The sequence below is a fragment of the Lemur catta genome, chromosome 5, assembly GCF_020740605.2.
Source record: "Lemur catta isolate mLemCat1 chromosome 5, mLemCat1.pri, whole genome shotgun sequence".
NCBI lineage: Eukaryota > Metazoa > Chordata > Mammalia > Primates > Lemuridae > Lemur > Lemur catta.
In genome coordinates, this window is record NC_059132.1 from 5,928,812 (window position 1) to 5,947,528 (window position 18,717).

General features: G+C 60.0%; 1 protein-coding gene and 1 long non-coding RNA gene across 4 annotated transcripts in view; one reads left to right on the top strand and one right to left on the bottom strand.

Annotated features, from left to right (window-relative positions):
* The first annotated feature begins 460 nt into the window (after nt 1–460).
* CXXC5 (CXXC finger protein 5) overlaps nt 461–18,717 on the top strand; it is a 33,253-nt gene continuing 14,996 nt past the window's right edge. Inside the window, exon 1 of one of the 3 annotated variants that reach the window (XM_045550948.1) lies at nt 461–945. The gene's annotated coding sequence lies outside the window, so the exon portion shown is untranslated. Of the gene's footprint in view, nt 946–1,023; nt 1,111–14,614; nt 14,632–18,717 lie in introns of those variants that run through there. The other 2 variants (XM_045550949.1, XM_045550950.1) reach the window with 2 other exon arrangements.
* On the bottom strand, nt 1,014–1,798 carry LOC123637846. The gene is made up of 2 exons (XR_006735081.1): nt 1,427–1,798; nt 1,014–1,282 (listed from the first exon to the last, which is right to left on the bottom strand). It is a non-coding gene; the product is annotated as an uncharacterized LOC123637846 (long non-coding RNA).

Genomic DNA, 18,717 nt, shown 5'->3' on the forward strand with positions numbered 1-18,717 from the left:
GGCTAGGAATCCCTGGCCAGCCGCGCACCCGAGCTGGGGGGTGCGGCCGAACCCTCCCTGGAAGCTTCTTGCCCCGGTGAAAAGGGGGCAGATTTCCCCCGGAAGGTGCGTCTTCAAGCCCAGTCAGCCCTCACCAAAGGGGGGAGGTCCTCTTCTTTTTGTAAAGTTGTGGAAAAAAGGTAAAGACTGGGCGCGCGAGGGAGCTGAGCCTGGGCGGATCTCGTCAGGGCGCGGGGAGCTGGAGGCGCAGCGGCTGCGGCTCCGGCCTCAGAGCCTGCGGCGTCCAAGTGGCCAGAGCTGCGCTGGGAGGGAGGCGGCGGGAGGAGGGAGGGGAGCCGAGGTGAAGGTGGGGGGGAGGAGGGAGCGGCGAGTCCGGTCCGGGTTTTGCCGGCAGCCCCCGGGCAGCGTTCAGAGCTCCTGCCCGGGCGGGCGCGCGGTGGCGGCGGCAGAGGCGGCGGAGCCTGAGCGGGGATGTAGAGGCGGCGGCATTGGCGGCAGCAGAGGCGGCGGTGGCGGCAAGAGCAGGCGGCCGAGCCGAGCGAGCAGAGCGGCTGAGCCTCACCCGCCGAAGCCGGGCCCTGCGTCCCAACCCTGCCCAGCCCGCGCCCAGCCATGCGCGCCGCCCGCTGAGTCCGGGCGCCGCACGCGGAGCCCTCCGCCCGCCGCGCCGCACTCCGCTCGGGGGTGATTAGTTGCTTTTTGTTGTTTTTTAATTTGGGCTGCGGGGAGGGGGAGGAGGGGCAGGTGCTGCAGGCTCCCCCCCCCTCCCCGCCTCGGGCCAGCCGCGGCGGCGCGACTCCGGCTCCGGACCGGGCACGGCTGGCGGCTGGAGCGGAGCGCACCGCGGCGGCGGTGCCCAGAGCGGAGCGCAGCTCCCCGCCCCGCCCCTCCCCCTCGGCCTCGCGGCGACGGCGGCGGTGGCGGCTTGGACGACTTGGAGAGCCGGTAGGTGTCGGGCCACGGCCCTCCCTCGACCCCCCCCCGGAGGCCGGCCCCCTCCCCTTCCCCGCCTACCTCCCTCTCCTCCCCCGGGGTTCGGTGCGCGGCCAGGGCCGGAGTTCGGTGCGAGTCGGCTGAAAGTTTGGCGGCGCGGGTTCCCCCGAAGTTCAGGTGCGGAGAGCCAGGGACTGGGTAGGAGGGGTCCGTGTTTGGGAGGGGCAGGGGGCGCCCGCAGCCTGAGCTGCGGAGCCCCGGAGCCTGGGAGACCTAGCGCCAGTGATCGCTCGGTGGCCGCTGCTGTGCCCAAGCCTCCCCAAGCCGCAGTATGCTCGGTCGCAGATCACTGAGTCCAGACAAAAAGAGGGGTTTTAGGGTCGGGGACGGCGGGTTGGGCGCCGCGGAGTGGGGCTGAGGCTCTCCCTGCGGGTACCGCCCCCCGTTACTGGCGCTCGCGGGCGCTGGGGCGGCGGACTCCTGGGGTCCTCACCTCTCGGCGCTGGGCGGGCGCTCCGCCTGCGGGGGCGGCTGCTTGGAGATCTCCGGCGCGCACTGCCCCCCCATCAGGCCCCGCTCGCAGCCCTGTGTTCGGGGCGACGGCAACTGCTCAGAGCCTCCCCCACCGCTTGGAACAGGCGGCGGCCACTTCTGCATTTCCCCTCCGGCTCCTCGCCCCCGCTGCCCGCGGGGTGCCTGGCGGGCAGATCAAGTTTGACCTTTTTTTTTTTCCGTCAAAGTATCACCCCCACCACCCCCGTGCCCCGCGGCCTCTCTCCTTCCCTCCCCAGCCTCTGGGAGTCTCTGGGGCTGTCTCCCGAGCCCCGCGTGGGCCAGGCGGCGTGCGAAGCCAGCGAGGGAGAATGGGGGTGTTGCTCTGGCTGCGGAGCTGTGGGAGGCGGGCGTCCCAGGCGCCTGCCACGCTGCTCCGGCCCCCAATTTAACCCTGAAGTTCTGCCCGACCCCCTCACCCCCAGCCCTGCGCTTCCCGGGAGCAGTGCGAGGGGCCGAGCCGCTGCGGGCGGAATGTGTTAATTTTGTGACTAGGGGAAGTTGTCCTCGCCCGGAATGGGCTGCTTTCCGGCGGGGAGAGCGGGGTGCGCCTGGCTTTGTTTATTTGTAGGATCGACAGAAGTGAGTGACCCCAGTTTTTAAATGGGGGACCACCTCCAGGACCTGTCAGAAGAGGTGAAGCAGCCACTGAGGGGGCAAGATCTCTTTTTGTTTTTTTTTTCTCCCCCGGGAACATGAAGGGGCGCGCGGAGTTGGGCTCGTGCCACGGGCTACAACGAGGCACCAGTAAATTTGGGGGGTTCTGTAGTGACTTATTCGGCAAGACCCGCTACCCCAAGTCAACTGTGACAGGGGTCTGAAGGTTTGGCGGCCGCACCCCACTTTGCCCCCAGAACCTGGGTGGTCTGAGGGTCGCGTCTTCGGATGGGGGTGCTGAGGGGTGGCCGGCGGACCAGCCTCCCGATCCCCGCCTCTCCCTGCGCCGCGGGCGCTGTTTGGAGCCCTCGGATTTGTGGTGGGCTCCCTCCCCCCCCCCCCCCCGCGTTTGCTCAGGAAGCGCTGGGGAGGGGGCGTGTGTGATCGCTCGGCCCTCGCCCCCGCCGGAGCCGCCCCAGGGCCGCCGGCAAACAGAGTCCCTTTCAAGTTTTCCGCTGGGGCCGCCTGGCGGGGGCTGCGAGCGCGGTTGCTGCGGACTTGTTTGGAGCGCGATTTGAACGCCCGGCGCCACCTCAGCTGCCCCAGCCCGCGGGGGTGGGGGGTGTCCGTCCCTTGCAATTGGGAGCATTTAAATTAGATGTTTTGGGGGGCCTCCTGGCCTAAGCTTGACCTAATTCCTCTCCCGAAAGACGCCCGTACCCTGCGTTCTAACCGCCACTGGAAACTCAAGAACTGGGGCCCGAAGCCCCCTCCAAACCCCGTTTTGAGAGCCGTGCGGAGAGACTCAGGCTGGCGCTACCTACCCATAACTGCGTAGTGTTGATTTAGCAGTTTCCCTAGATGAGAGTCAAGCTGGAGCTTGGGGGGTGGGGGTGGGGAGTGGCCCGCTCTGCAGCTGTCACCCCCCTCCCAGAACGGAAATTGTCCTCTCTCTTTGGGGAGGAGGGAGAGGGGGTGACGGTTTGATTTTTGCCCTGGGAAGAGGTGGGAACAGCTGAGGGAGGTTGGCCTCTGAGTTCTCAGTCAACCCTGGGGAGCCTGGTAGAACCCCCAGCACCACCAATCCTGGCAGGAGCTGAGTCTCTCCCAGGGAAGCCCCTAGCTTGCCTTGGCCTCCCTCTCCATGCCACTTCCCTTTCCAAGGTGAACCTCCGCAGAAGACAGACCCTTGGCAGGCTGGCTGTCGGTTGGTGCCTTATTTATGTGTGTATTTGGGCCGGCTGTTTTCCCGGCTCAGCAGGTGACCCTGGCCCGGGCCTCCTATCTCTCCCGCGACTGAGCCTGTTGACTTACCCGAGGGCCAGTGGCCTCGTCTTTATCACGTGAGGCCTGGAATGTCCACCCGGCTGGGCTGGGCTGGGCTGGACTGGGTGGGGGAAGGGGAGGGTAGGATTCTGCATTCAAGGCGCAGGCCAGCACAGGCCTATGTTCCATGGGCTCCCACCGTGACCCGCAACTCCTGCTACCTCTTTCCAGCTCTTTTGCCTGCCTGCCTTCTTCCCATTTGGCAAGCTTGAAACAGGCCTATAGGAGCGTGGGGGCGGGGTTGCATCTGGATAAAGAACCAAGTCTGGGAATTAAATATCCTACTTTCTTTAGGATCCCACCTAGTTATTTTATGGGAGGGTGGAATGGAGATGGGGTCTCCCTAGGAGAGAGAGAGGGGTGTGGGCTGGGGTGAGGTCATCTGCCTTTCCAGGGTGCAGGGTGGGGTGGAGGAATGGGGGGATACAGGTGAGCCAGACCCAGGCCTGCTTTCCCAAAGCCCCCTGTCCGGTGGGTTGATCATTTAGTGGGAATTAACTCCCCACACATGGAGCTCTGGAGCATGCCCTAATTGATCAAGATGGGGGGGCTCGCTTATTGTTATTAGTTTTTGTTATTGCCCACTCTTTATATGTAATTCATTTATTCATTGAGCACCTGCTGTGTATCAAACCCCACCCTTCTGGGGGTGCAGAAATGAATCACTCTGCCTGGGCTCTAAAGGCAGGCCTCGGTGGAAGCCCCGCCCCCTTTCCCGCCCCCTGGGGCCCTGTTTGGGGCTTTCCCTTTTTTTTTTCTGGGGCGCGCGCTCTCTTTCCCCACACCACCTGGTCCTACCCTGGCCCTGTGTGTGTGGTTGTGTATGTGTGTGTGAAGTGTCCTTGATTAAGTGTATTAATAGTTAAACTCTCACTCATAGCTGGAACTCACCAGACCACAAAAAGCCTCCCCCGTTACTCACGCGCTACTGCCCAACAAGAATATCCCACTAAAGTTTTTTTCTGCTTTCTCTTACTTCCCCCCGCTGCCCCCCCATGCTGAGCCCACCCTCCCAGGCTTTGGGCAATGAGAAAGGCCTGCCCCCTCAAAGACCCAGGAATCTCCAGCAGTCCACCTGCCCCCCAAAGCCAGAGGCAGTGTCAGCTGACAGAGATGAGGCTGTGTGGGCACTAGTCTGGTGGTCTAGGATGTGGGAATCTGGGTGATGTGTGTGCTTATGACTCAGGACACGTGTGTCTGTAAGTTGTGTATCTATATCTGTGAATCTCTGTTAAATGTCTGTCTGTCTCAGGGTGTGGGAGTCTGAGCATCCGTGGGTTTATGAATCAGGGCATGCATCTGTGGATGTAGAAGTGTATGGATCTGCATTGTATGTGTACATGTGTTGCTGTGTGTCTGAAAGTTGGATAGGTCCCTGTGAATCTGGAAATGTATATATTTGATGAGTTGTGTGTGCTTAGAATTCTGGAGTTTGTGTTTGTTATTTTTGTGTATCTGTGTATTTTGTATATGCTTATAAATCTGGGAGTGTCTGGCTTCCTAGTGGTGTGTATCTGAATTGTGAATGTGTGTGTGAATGTGGGAGTGTGCCTGTCGGAGCTGTGTGGGCAGTGGTCTCTGTCTTTGCTGTCTGGTGGCTATGCGTTCCATTTTCTTTCTGGATCCCTGTCTGCCAGTCTGTCTGTCTGAGTCTCTCCTCTGGTTGTTTGAGGCCCGGAGTGTGTGTAGCATGTTTGTGTAGAATTGAACCTTTCCCACCCGATCCTCCCCCACCAAGCAGTAACTGGGCAGCCTCCCCTTCTGCCTGCCTGCTGGGAGTTTTGGAAGCCGCAGAGGGAGACAGGCTGGGGCCAGGGTGACAGCGCGTATCCACGGCGATGGCAGCCTGTGATTACAGGAATAAAAGGATTTTAAGGTCATGAGTGGTTGGGGGGGGGTCGTGTCCCCCCCACCCTTTGGTGGAGCTGGTGACAGCAAAGGGCCAGAGCTGTGTGTCTGCAATTTGGGAAGTCTGCCCCAGTGCAGGTGAACATGGATATACAGGGCTTACCTGGGAGTGTGAACACATGCATGTACATGCATGAGCAGAGCCTGTGAGAGCATGTGTCACTGCCTGCCTAGTCCCCATATGACAGTCCATAGGGCTGTTCCCTGGAGGAGAAATCCCAGGAAAACTTCTTGCTTCTGGGTCTCATGTGGAGCTGGAACCCTGCAGTCATCTGTATGTGTTTGTATGCTGAGGTCTCAGCCATTGCCTCTGCCCATCTTCCCCACCCCACCCCAAGTCAGGTGTCTCTGGCCAGAGACTGGCTGGGCCCAGTCACCTGGGCCAGGCCACATCTCAGGGTGTCAGTGCCCCTGGCCTAGCTCCAGCCCCTGTAATTGCATTCTGCTGCCTAATCCCCTGCCAGCTCAATTAGATCGCAAATTCTTCTTCATTTCCTGCCTCTGATGCTGGCCTCCCTCTGGGCTCACAGGACCTGGGAGGGAGGGAAGGGATCCTGCCCCCCTTCCACAGGACTAGGGGCTCTGTAGGGGTGATTAGTTCCTGGCACACTGGCCCTGGAGCACAGGTTCGAACCCTGGGGACCAACAAGACAGGGCTCCACTGGCCCTTTTGGGACCAGCCTCAGTATCCTTGTGCTGAGGGAGGGGGCTTGTGTTACCTGGTACAGGGGCTCTGGGTAGACCAGGCAGATCACTCTTGCTAGGCTGCCATAGGCTCTGGCCACCTCCTGCTCCCAGAGCAGTTGCTGGCCACCCCCCAGCAGCAGTTGTGACCTTGTTTTTGACCTTTTCATGGTATCCATTCTAGCAGCCAGTTGAGCCACCTAGCTCCATGCCTACTGGGTCCTCCTAACCCCCTCCCTTGACCTCACCCAGACAAGTATGTATGAGCAGTGGCTCTGGAGGCCATCAGACCTGGCTCCAAATCCTGGCCATGTCACTGCCTAGCTGGATGTATGACATTTTATGGAGTTGTGTTATCTCTACAAACCTCAGTTTCCTTATCTCTGAAATGGGACAATAAGAATGCCTGCCTTACAAGACCATTTTCAGATGGACACAGGGATGGTTGCACAGTGTCCAGCATAGGGCCTAACCCATGGTCAGCATTCAATAAAAGTTGGCTTTTATGATGACAGTGACTCCATATCCCCCAGTGAAGAAAAGAACACATGACTCACACTTAGCATTTCTGACTCCATTCTAATGACCAGGTATGTGACCTTGGGCACATCACTTTGCCCCCCTGAGTTTCTCTTCCCCATCTGCAAAATGGGACTGATACTAGGACTGACCTCATAGGGCACATGAGGGGATGACTGGGATAATGCATGCAGATGCTTGGCCCCAGCAGGTTTGCAGCGTGTTATTTGCTGGGGTGGGGTGGGGCTGGTGAAGACACAGGCTCAGGGACAAGGGGACTGGCCAAGGTCATGAGGCTGATAATGGGGCCTGGGTGGGGTGGGAGGGCCAAGGGATGACCTGCTGGCTCAGCTGCGTTGTGAGGCCAGCCTTCCCTCCTGCGGGTCTCTGTGGAAAGTGGCTGAGTTTTTCCTGGGAAGGGGAAGCTGGACGTCTCCCTCTCCTTGCCCAGGAGGTGTCGTAGCATCAGCTGTGCTGACAGGCCTCCTGGCTTTCTTGCTGGGGTGGCTGGCAGCTCTGCAAGGCCGGCTGTGCCCAGATCAGCCCGAGGGAAGAGGGAGCTGCATAGGTCTCCCTCCTGTGCTAATCCCCGCGGCCCCTCCCACCCTCAGCCTGTCCTAGGTCGCTGGAAAGACCGAAAGGAGCCAGCAGGAGGGGAGCTGGGGAGACGGGCCAGAGGTGGGGCGGCCCTCCGCCTCAGGGCTCCTCATCACTCCCTGGCTAGTCTCCTGCTTCTTGTGACCTCTGTCACTCACTGGCCAAGCTCTTTAATATTTCATGGCCCTTCAAGCTGCCCCCCTGCCCCAGCCCACAAGCCCCCTTTGTCTGCCTGCCACCCCCCCTGGGGCATCCTTGTCACAGAATTACTGACCCAGAGGCTGCCTCTGCTGACTCCCAACCGTGCCTGTCCCGACACTTTCCCTGTCCCTCCTGGCCTGCCTCCCCCGCGCCCCCACTTGTGATACCCTTAGTCTCTCGTAGGGACTTTCTCCCCCTCTGACATCTCTGACCATCTCCCTGCCCTTTTCCTCCATTTTCCTCTTTTGTTGGCTGCCTCCTTCCCAGTGGAACAGAAAAGCGGCAACTGGTCCGCCTGCCTGTCTGCCCCCTCCCCCGGGTCCAACCCTTCCTGCCCCCTCCCCCTAGCCCAGTCGGCGTGAGAGCTGGTTTTATTTATTTTTCTGTTTGTTTGGGAAGAGGGCAGTGGCGGCTCTGGGCCCTGGCTGCGTGCTCTGCTTAGAGCAGCGGGCAGGCGGGCTTTGCTGGCCTCCCAGGAATGTGGCTGGGACGCCCCGCGCTATATTTACTCCCCTCCAGCTGCTGGCCCCAGCAGGGCAGAGCCAGGCCTGCCTGGTGGCCCCGGGGGAGCCCTGTACCCGCCCTCCCCTGTCTGGCAGACCCCACATGGCCCTTGGGCCCACCGCTCTCCCTTGCCTGTGACCTCCTCAGACTTGCCCAGCCTGCCAGCGGGAACGCTTGGGTGCTGTGCCGGTACGGGCGTAAGGGGTGGGCACGGGGGGCCTGGGTGTGTGGGCAACACCTAGCAGTCCTCACACTCCCACCCAGGGGCCCAGCATAGGCCTGTAATCTGGTGGCCGTGACTATGCAAAACATCTTTCCAGGCTTCTCTCCACGGGTGTGGCCCCCACTCTTGCCACAGTCCCCTCAGCTCTGCTGTGATCACTGGCAGGGTGGGGTTGGGGCAGCGGGGGCGTGGGGGGCTGCTGAGTGGCCTGAGCAGCTGTGCTCCCTGCATCACAGGACACCCCCAGGTCCCTCACATAGGCACGCATGTGTACACACCTAAGTGCTGGCCCACGTGTGCGGAAAGACTTCCTTACCCTTGAAGCACACTGGATTGCACCTTCCTTGGAGGCAGGGCTGTGCCTCCTGTCATTGGTTCCCTCATTCATCAGACGCTTGTAGGGGCTTTTTGAGTCTGCTCCTCGCCAGCTCTGCAAGGGGATGTGGCAGTGATTCCTTCCTGCACCCCCAGCGCCTGGCACCAAGTAAGTGTTTGAAGAGCTTTAGCTGCTGCTGTGATCATTGCTGCCCCCAATTATTATTACTAACAGTGGCAATAATAACCGGTAGGCCATCCTAAGCCCTGACTGGGGCAGGCACTGTGTCAACAGCTTTCTGGCTTTTGCCTCCTTTAATCCCTGCAGTAGCCTATCGAGTTGGGTCTTAGCATCCCCATACACAGATGAGGAAACTGAGGCTGGGGGAGTTTGTGACTTGCCACTGACAAGTGGGATTGGGTCCTGGCAGAGCCCTTGACAGGCTGCGAACGCTATGAGGACAGCCAGGGTTGGTCTGTATATAGCGTTTCCTGCACCTTCCACTCTGCCTGGCCCACAGACGGGACTCCCTCCACGCCTGGTGAACACAGGCCTTGCTCTTCCCTCCTGGAGGCCCCGGGAACCCTGGCTCTAGGCCTGACACGTGGTGGGAGATGGGCTGATAGGCTCATTGGGCAGACAGCAGAGTGAACAAATGAATGAATGAATGAATGACTGGCTGTGGGAATGAGCACTCTTCAGGGATGTGCTGGTGGACAGCAGTATGTGGAGACCCACTGGCCCTACAGAGGATTCTGGAAAGTGAGGTGGGGGCAGGGCTGAGAAGTGTGGCCAGAGACCAGTAGGCTACTGGGCTGAGCCAGCAGAGCAAGTCATATCTTCCTTCTAGACCTGTGGTCCCCAACCCCCCCAGGTCCTGGTACCCGTCTGTGGCTTGTTAGGAACCCCACCACACATCACCGCCTACGCCTCCCCTCCAGTCCATCCGTGGAAAAATTGTCTTCCATGAAACCGGTCCCTGGTGCCAAAAAGGTTGGGGACCACTGCTCTAGACCACAGTTTTTCCATCTATCAAATGGGTTTGGGAGCCTTTGCCCTGGCTGGCTGCCAGCTGGCCTGGGCTGGGGCTGGCCTGGGAGGTGAGGGGACTGCGGTGGGAAGGAGGAAGCAGTGGGTGGTAAAGACAGGAAGATGAAGCGTGGAGCTTGGCTTGGAACCTGAGAAGCAGGGAGACCAGCCCTGACCTGACTCGCGCCCGCCCTCTGAGCTGCAGGGTGGGGGTGCAGGCACACAACCCCCCAGCCACCCAGTCTTGTTGTGGTGTGGGCTGACTTCCTGACATCTGCAGTGTTAGTGGCTGTGTGTGCCAGGAAGAGGTGGCCTGTCCCCTGGGACTAGACCAGCTCTTCCCCAGGCCCATAGGTCCCCCTCAGTTTCTTGTCAGTTTCTGTTGACCCTGGTGGGAGAGGCCCAGCCCCTCTCCTGTGGCCTGCCTCCCCCAGACCTAGGTGGGAAATTGCAGTAGGCAGGGGTGCGTATGGCCCCCTTTCTGCCGGGGGTGTCAGATCTTGGTGGCCTAGAATTTTTAGTCACAGGAGTCTACAATCATAGAATGGTTAGAACAGAGGAATTCTCAAGTCAGGGTTCTTGTGTTGGGATTTTAGAGTCATCATAGAACCATAGGTTTTACTGCTAGAAGGAAGCATAAATGGTCATGTTTCTGTCTCCTTGTTTGATGCTAGGGGACATTGGCATTCTAGGGGAGGGGCTTCCATGAGGTCATGTGCCTGGTGCCCTCAGGTGACATGAGTCCATACGTGGGACAGAAACGCCACTTCTGCCTCTAGTCTGCTCCTCTGTGGCGATCTGGCCAGTGTGGAGAGTGGGCTGTGGGCCCAGTCAGGCAGCAAGGGGATGCGGCTGGCCTGCAGGCACAGGAGGGGTCCTCGCGGCGGTGCCCGCCCGCCCGCTGCCCACGCTTCCCGAGGCACCAGCGTGAGGAGGAAATGCAGGCTGTTGCTTCCAGCGACAGCCGGCAGGGCCGGGCGGCTTCCCAGCTCCCCCTGTGACTCATGGCCGCCTGCAGCTCCTCCTCCCCTGGAGGCCTCAGCAGCCCCATCTGTGCAATGGGGAGAGGAGGCTTATCCCACAGTCTAGCGCAGAGACGGTACAGTCGGGATTCTTTTCGAGACCACTGTTAGGCTGTGGGAGAGCGGGGAGAGTAGTCCAGAACAGGCTGCTGGGCATTTGAACCCACAGCACTGGGAGGTTCTGTTTGGAGTCACCCTCATGCCCCCACAAGCCTGGGAGGGCTGGACTGGTTCTTGGTGCAGGCAGTGCTTTCAGGAAGAGCAGGGATGGGAGGCCTAGCTTTTTCCTAACCTCAGTATACCCACCTGCAAAAAGGAGGGCGTTGGTTATCCCGTGAGGTCATTCATTTTGCTGTCCGTGCTGTGCCTGGATACATGCTAGATGCTGGGGCTGGTGGCAGATCAGCCAGGGAGGGGAGGAATCCTTGGCTGCAGACATGGGGTGGGGGTGTGATTTGGTCGAAGGGGTGACTCTGGGAGAAGGAATGAGGTGGGGAGAGGTACGGAGCTGGTCAGCAAGGCACACTGGCCAGCGGAAAATCCCAGCTGTTTTCAGGAAGTGTTTCCTGCACGGGTCTCCTGGGAGGGAGACAAGGCAAGCAGGAAGAAGGGCAGTGCGGGGGGCAAATAAGGCCCCAGACGGTCCAAGTGGAGACATCCCAGGCCTGGCAGCTGGGCGGGTGTGCCCTTCACATGGCGGGAAGGCTGGAATGCACCCCCCATACTCCAAGGCTGGGTTCATGGTGAGGGACTGGGGCTGCCAGGAGGGGCTGGGCCATCGTCCAGGTTTCAGAGCTTTCCCCAGGGGCCTCGTGCCCTCCACCCTGTCCTGAGCTGCTGCCACCCTGTCCTGAGCTGCTGCCGCGGGGGTGGCAGATGCTGTTTCATCGCTGAGGCAAGTGGGAGGCCTCCGGAAGGTCCTCCTGGGAGGTTCCGGGGGGCAGCGGGGGTGTCAGCAGCTGCCGCCCTGCTGGCTGGCTCGCAGTGGCCTCCTGGGTCCCAGGGGCTGGGGGTGGTGCTTCTGAATTGAGGCTGGTCCCTCCTGTCCTTGCTTTCCCCCCACTGCCCACTGAGCTGCTTGGCTCTGCCCCCCTCCCATTCCTGGCTGTGTCTGCAGAGCCCCCGGGGAAGGCAGGGAGGAGGCGCAGCGGGCTCAGAACAGCGGGTGCCCGTGCAGCCAAGTATTTGCGCGAGCTGTCAGAGACAGACAGGCATGTGGGGAATTTGGTGCGTGTGGGGCTGGGGGAAGCAGCCGGGTGGGCAGGCAGGAGGGAGGAGGGAAGCCGGGGCTGCCTCCCAGCCTGTTGAACCCCGCAGAGACCACGTTTCCCCAGTCCCAGAGGCTGGCTGCACCCAGGCACCTTCTTCTGGCTGTACCAGCGCAGTGAGGGGAGTGGGGCTGACCCTAGCTGGGTCTGGCAGTATTGCTGACACAGGAAGGGGGCGTCCTGTCGAGGGCCTGGAGCCCGGGAGAGGCTCTGGTGGATTGTGGAGCCAGGCAGGAATCCGGGTTGTGCCCGACTGTGGCCTCCAGGAAATAGCAGCTGTCATGCTCCCGCCCCCCCACCCCCCAAAGCCTGGCACAACTTGTTTCCTGGCCAGGGTCCGGCCAGGGCAGATTGGAGGAGCCTGGTATTGCCCGGCCTGAGCAAGGAGCAGGCAGGATGGAGGGGGCCATGTTTATAAGCCCAAAGGCACTTGGGGTGCTGTGCGGAGGGGACCTCAGCCCTTATCTCCTTATGCAAAGACCCAACATCACCTTTGTGGCCTGCTCTCCAGGAGCACCTGTTAGGTAGGGCAGGGTCCACAGCCCAGTAATACTTGATTTTTCATAGCTGAGAGCCCAGAGAGGGGGATACGCTGGCCCAAGGTTACACAGTGGGCTCCCAGGCCTTCCCTCTACCCCCCATGTGGGTGGGGCCACTAGGAATTAGTGAACATGCGGGGTTTGCTGAGGAGGGGGTTATATTTAGTCAGTCTTGCAGACCCAAGGGGCCCCTGGGAGCAGCTGTTGGGGGGGTACACAGACGGGGCCTGGACCTGCATTTAGTCTGGACAGAAATATCCTCCCCCCACCCATCCACCCACTGGCTGGGCCGCCAGGCTGCGGGCTTGTCCCCTGAGGGGCAGCTTGCCTGGGCCTGGCGGCCGGCGGGACAGGCAAGATGACCCGATAGGCTTTTCCCAGCTCAGGTTTCGATGAAACAGGAACCGGAGCTGCAGCCTGGGCCGAGGGGGCCAGGGCAGCCAGAGCCTGGGGGGCCGGGGCTGCCTCCCCCGCCACCCCCTCTCCTCCCCACGATGCAGCTTCCCCTTCTCGAGGCCTGGGGAAGCAGCAGGTTATTTATCAAGCCAGCCTCCCCGCCGCGCCTGCCCGCGCCTCCCCCCCACTGCCTCCTGCGCTGGCGGCCATGAGCCCAGCAGAGCAGGGTGAGCTGGGCAGGCGGGCGGCGGGATTAGCTCAAGAGACGTGAGTCACCCCATCCCCGGCAGCCCCACGAGGCCCTGCGGCCTGGCAGGCAGAGCACACGCTCACGCACCCCACATGCGGCACACCCAGGGGCACACACAGGACAGACACAGTCACTCACGGCACACAGAGTTCCACACGACTCAGCACACCCCACTGACACGCGTGGTGCAGACTTGGTCACATGCACTGTGCACACACAGCCCCCACGTGGGCACTCCAGAAGCACATTCGCCGTTGGGTTCACAGCCCCAGCCTCTGGCGCGCGCACACGCGGGCACGTACCGAGGCGGATGGATGGACGTACAGGTGTGCCCCTTGGGAGGAGGCCACACGCACCCTGTGGGCCCTGGTAAGGCAGTTTGTGTGTCTGCTCCATCCTGTCACAGGCCCAGGCAGTGGACCCCAGGCCGTAGCTTACACCCTGACGATGCTACAGAGTGAGGCCGGGAGCACCGACACGGCAGCGCCTGCCGCACACCACACGCAGGCAGACTCACCTGATGTGTGCAGGGCTCCGCCCCCCCCGAACGCCCCCCATTCAGGCTCGCACAGAAAAGCCTGACCCCTAGCCATGTTGGTTAGTTGAGTTCTGTGAGGTAGGGGTGGGGAAGTGGAGATCATTTTCTCCCATCACCGGGTGGGCTTGGCCCTGCCTGGGCGAAGAGGCCCCAAAATTGGCATGGGAGTGTTAAGCCCACCTGCCCTCCAGCACGGGGACTCTGGCCCAGGCAGAGTAGGTGGGGGTAGATGGGGAGGGATGCAGAGGAGCTGGGAAGAGGAAAGGCTGTAGAATGAATGCTGTGGAAAATTGATTTCCCCAGGAAGCCCAGCTGGCTGGTCCCCACTCAGGGATGCAGGGGCCTGGGGAGGTGGGGGTGCTAGAGATTGGGGGAAGAATGAGACCACCGACAAGTGGGCTGTGCCCAGGAGTCTGTCTGCCTGCCCCTTCTGCTCATCTGGCACCTGCTTCTCTCTGTCCCCTTAGTTCCTGAGGCCCTCATTATCCAGTGCCCCCCACTTAGAATTTGGCCATAGCTCTGGTTCTTAGTCTACAGCCCTGCAAATGAGCATGGAGCTGGCTTGAGTATAAGGGAGGCCTGGGCTGCTGAGTGGGGAGGGGGGCGTGTTCTCGGGGAGCTTCTAAGCCTCTGCACCCCATTGGGGTTGGGACCTGCCTTCCCTGGACTGGGCAGAACTAGGGGTAAATCCATTTCCCATATGCTGAAAAAGGTACTATTTTTCAGATGAGAAAACTGAGTCTGTTGGGGATGGCTTCGTGGTCATGAAGGACTTTGGATGGTCACCTAACACCCAGACTACAGAACATTCCGGGCTCACAGGATGGAGGCATCCTGGCAATGGTCAAAGGGCAGGTAGCTATAAGGACTCAGGCCCAGGCAGGCTCCCACCTCCTGGCCATACAGGTCTCCTCCATAAAGGTCTGGACGGTGGTTGGGGAGGAGAGAGCGGCCCAGATACCCTGAGGGAAAGCAAGCAGCAGTGGCCAGTCAAGAAGACCAGATGTCCCCTGAGCCTTGGACTCGGGAGTTGGACAGTCCTGGACTCCAAACCTGGTTTTGAATTACTTTGCTGTGTAATCATGGGCCAGTCTGCCCACCTCTGTGATCTCACTTTTGTCACCTATAAAATGGGTATAACCCTCATATCTGTCTCAAAGCTCAGGGCCTGAAGCAGATGGTGCGGTATCATCTCACCAGTTCTTACTGTGTCACACCTGTGTCTCCAGGTGAGTCCAGCCCACTGCACTGCACTATCTGCTCCTCTAAAGCTGGCATTTTTCTGGGGGTGGTACCCTACATCAGTGGCTCCTTAAATAGAATGTCTTGGATTTAGTCTTCTCTAGGGCTGTTCTCAGATGGGAAGGATGAGGTCAAGGAGTGAAGAGGCTGAGCTGGAAGCCAGGGTTGGGGGAGGGGAGGGATGGAAATGGGTTGGGCCCAGGGCAGAGGAACCTGGGATCCTTGGGTGGAAATTCTTAGAGGCTTCACAATATGGGAGGAAATAGAAAGAACCAAATATAGTTTCAAGGGTTTCTCTGTTCCCCACCCCAACATTCACACAAGACCACAACAAGTTAGACTTGAAAAGGGACTTCCAGGTGGCAAGTGGGGCCTTTGCAGGGTGGTGAGGGGCTTGGCACATGCCTGTGTGGCAGGGCTGTTGGGACTGTGGGAGATCCAAGAAGCACAAACAAGAGCAGGCAGGGCTGGGGGTAGCAGGAAAGGCTGGAAGGAAGTATAGGTGGGCTCTTCCTGTGGCCAGAGGGGGAGTTGCCAGCCTGGCCAGCTGGGTGCTACCCTCCTTGTAACCTTCAGATTCCTACCATATGCTCATCTCCCCGTGGCCCTGCAGGTCAGAAGGCAGGGGGATGTTTAGTATTTGAGGCTGGGGAAGCTGAGGCATAAAGGATTGGCTCAGAGCTCAAAAGCAAACAGTGGTAGAACTGGGGCCATCACCTAGGTCATACCCAACACCCCTGGCCTGAGCTGTCCTTGATGTTCACTCCTATGCTGGCAGACAATGACAGTAAAAATAATAACATAATGAGCTATCATTTGTTGAGCACCTACTGTGTGCAGGCCCTGCACTGAGAGCTTCACATATGTCCTCTCCAGGTCCCTGACGGGGGTGGGGCTGGTCATCTTCTGCATTTCACAGGCGGGACCTGGGCTGAGCAAAGTTGAGCAACTTGTCTGAGGTCACCTAGGCTGGAGACTGCAGAGCTGGGAGTGGAACCCTGTCTCCAAAGCCCACTTGAACCCAGACATGGCCTGAGCCTGTGCCTCTCAGGGGATGGGCTCCCCCAGCCCCCATAGTCACACGTGATGAGTAATGTTCCTGGTGGGGCCAGCCCCCATGCCCAGCCCCATACCTGTCCTGGGGCCCTCTGCTATCTCAAGGTACTTTCAGGTTTGAACCCAAGGGCCTTGGGGACTGTTAACCCCTTAGGCCTGGGGAGGGTGAGCTCCCGTTTGCCTTAGCTTCTGCAGGGGAAGTGATTCACTGGGGGCTTGGGGGGCAGGGGTTCCCCTGGGGAGCAGATTGATGCCCCTTGGGGTTTCTGGGATTCCCCTGCAGGCAAGTTCTGGGAAACTCCGTTGCTGGGCTTGTGAGAGTCACCTAGGGGCCATCACACACCTCCCCCAACCCCTTCCTTTCTGGGGGCTCCTTTCCTCTCTGGGGAGCCCTGCAGGGACTAGTTAGAAAAGTGACCTTGAGCTGGCATTTCCTCTTAAGCACACAGGGACAGCCACAGTGACCTCCCATCCCCTGGTCAGTGTGCCACTTAGCCAGAGAGCACCGGGCTCTGCGCGGCCCTGGGTCAGACTTACTAAAGGTCACTAAGTCAGGTTGACTTTGCTGGAGGTTGATCCCAGCCTCAGATCACTTCCCCTTTCTGGTCTCAGTTTCTTCGTTTGTGAAATGACTGTGAGAGTCTGCCCTGGTTCTCTGAGGCAGGCGAGTTTATCCCCCCAGACAGACACACTCAGGAGCCCCTCGGCGGCCGGTGTTTCCCGGTCCCCAGGCCCAGGGCTCCCGCAGGCCTCACAGCGGCACGGGAATCCAGGGGAAGCAGACTGGGCTCTAAATTGGGGCCAACCTCGATTTCAGGCTCACGTCCACTGTCCACAGCGTGGATGACCTTGACCGGTCACTTGCCACTCAACCTCGGTATCCTCATCTGTGAAATGGGGGAACCATGGCGCCTACCTCCTAGGGCTGCCGTGAGGATAAAAACAAGATGGCATGGACAGAGCACCTAGCCCACACTTGATAGATGGTGGTGACAGTATGGCCCCCTCCCCCCAGGCTGTCATCCTGGTCACTGTCCCCTCAGCCTTTGTCTTGAGGATTCTGGGAAGGAGACGGTGCCAGTCTGCTGGCTCAGCCAGCTTGGCCACTGACCTTCAGAGCACCCAGGCTGTCAAGGCCGCCTGACTGCCTGCTGGGCGGGCAGGCGGGCAGGGGGGAGCGCCAGCCAGCTTCTCGCCTGACGCCGCCTGCCCCTGCTCCCACTCTCCTCTCCCTCTCTGCGCCTGTGTGTGAGCTAATTAATCTCAGCCCCTTTGGGAAATTAGAACGCTGCAGCCGCGGCCTCCTCAGCCTCGCGGTGCCTGTGCTGCTGCTGGGCCATGCCAAGACCCGCTGTGGTTTAGGGACACCGGGGTGGGGGATGGGGGCAGCAGGATGAGCTGGGCAGGCCATGGGCTCCGTGAGCCCCCCACCTCCTGGCTGGGGGGCTCTGGTCTCAGCCCCCTCTGTTCTCAGGTAGCATCCATAAGGACGCCAGGTAACACCCTGCTATGGTGAAACTTAACCCCCAGTGGCCTCTCTGACCTGGTCCCGGGACTGGTATGGTCATCCCTCACCCCACATCCCATCTCATTGCAGGGTCCTCTTGTCTGCCCAGCTTGGGCTGAGGGAGACAGATGTAATTATGGAATTTTGCTTGGGAAATTAATTTGAAAAAGTTAATTAATTGGCAGTTCCGGGGGTGGCGCGCTCCACGCCTGGCCGGTCCTGCTGACGTCAGGGCTGACCCGCTGAAGACGTGCAGCTTCCTAGGCAGGCTGGGCAGAGGGACCCCAGTGCCCCGGTGACCTGGCTGAGTATCCCTGAGACAGGTAGTTGCACAGTGAGGAGCAAGGGCAGACCAGTGTCCTGGCTCAGAGTGGGCACCTGGGGAGGGTTTGTTGACTTAGACCTGCTGAGAATGGATTCGGTGTCCTCAGAACACGGCCACTTTGTATGTTCAACAAGCCATTGTCAAGCCTCTGACCCCAGTGTCTCAAGTGCCCCAGCCAACACAGACTACTGAATGTTTTTTCCAGTTCTTCCAAACCCTTCTTCTCAAGGAAAACCTCTAAACCTATTCTCAAAGGCTTTTCCGAAGGACTCAAGGGACATTATTGGGCCCATCGTGCAGATGAAGCAGCTGAGTCTCAGAGAGGGTGAGACTTGCCCAGGTTGTTCAGCTGTATCCTCCAACAGGGTGGAGCAGGAGGCATAAAACTGGATCTTCTTCCCAAAGGAGGAATGCCACAGCTGTTAGGATCCAACAGGCAGCCTCCTCCCAAGCGTGAGTGATAGGGGCCTTGCAGTTGACTCTGTTCCCCAAGGAGGAGGCTGGAAAACATCCACAACCCCTCCACCCTTTCACTCCTGGCCCCATTTTCCTCCTTATTCGCCCACCCTCGACTTTTGTGGTGCCCTGTGTGTATGTATAGGGGCTCCCCCGCCACGCCATCCAATCCTCAGGACGACCCAGCCCCATGCCCCAGGGGTCCCAGGGTACATAGAGACCCCCTGCAGGGCTGCTGACCACAAGCCTCAGCCAGACCAAGTCCTAGTGGGAGGAGGAGTTCTGGCTTTCAAGCGATCTTTGTCCAGACAGGGGAAGGGTCAGGGCTGGGGCAGGCGGTGGCCAGGCGGTGGCTAGGCCCAGGACATGTCAGGTACACTAACCCACAGGAGGCCGGCGAGGTGAGGAGCATGGGCTCTCCTGAGCTGTGTGGCCTTGGGCAGGTACCTTAGCTTCTCTGAGCCTCATTTTCCTCATCTGGGAAATGGGGGGTGATCACCGGTGCCATTCGGAGGGCGTGGTGACCTGCAGGGTTGCGTAATAGCTAGCAGCCCAGGTCTCCGGGGCCTGCTCTGAGGGGGTCGGTCCATCCAGCATCCTCCCTGGGATTTGTTTAGTGCATTCCCTCACCTCCGGGATTTCCAGGGGCCAAGTGGGCCCTGCAGTTACCTTTATAGGCCTCACCTCCCATAGTTATTCTGAATAAAAGTGACCGGCACGGGCAGGCTG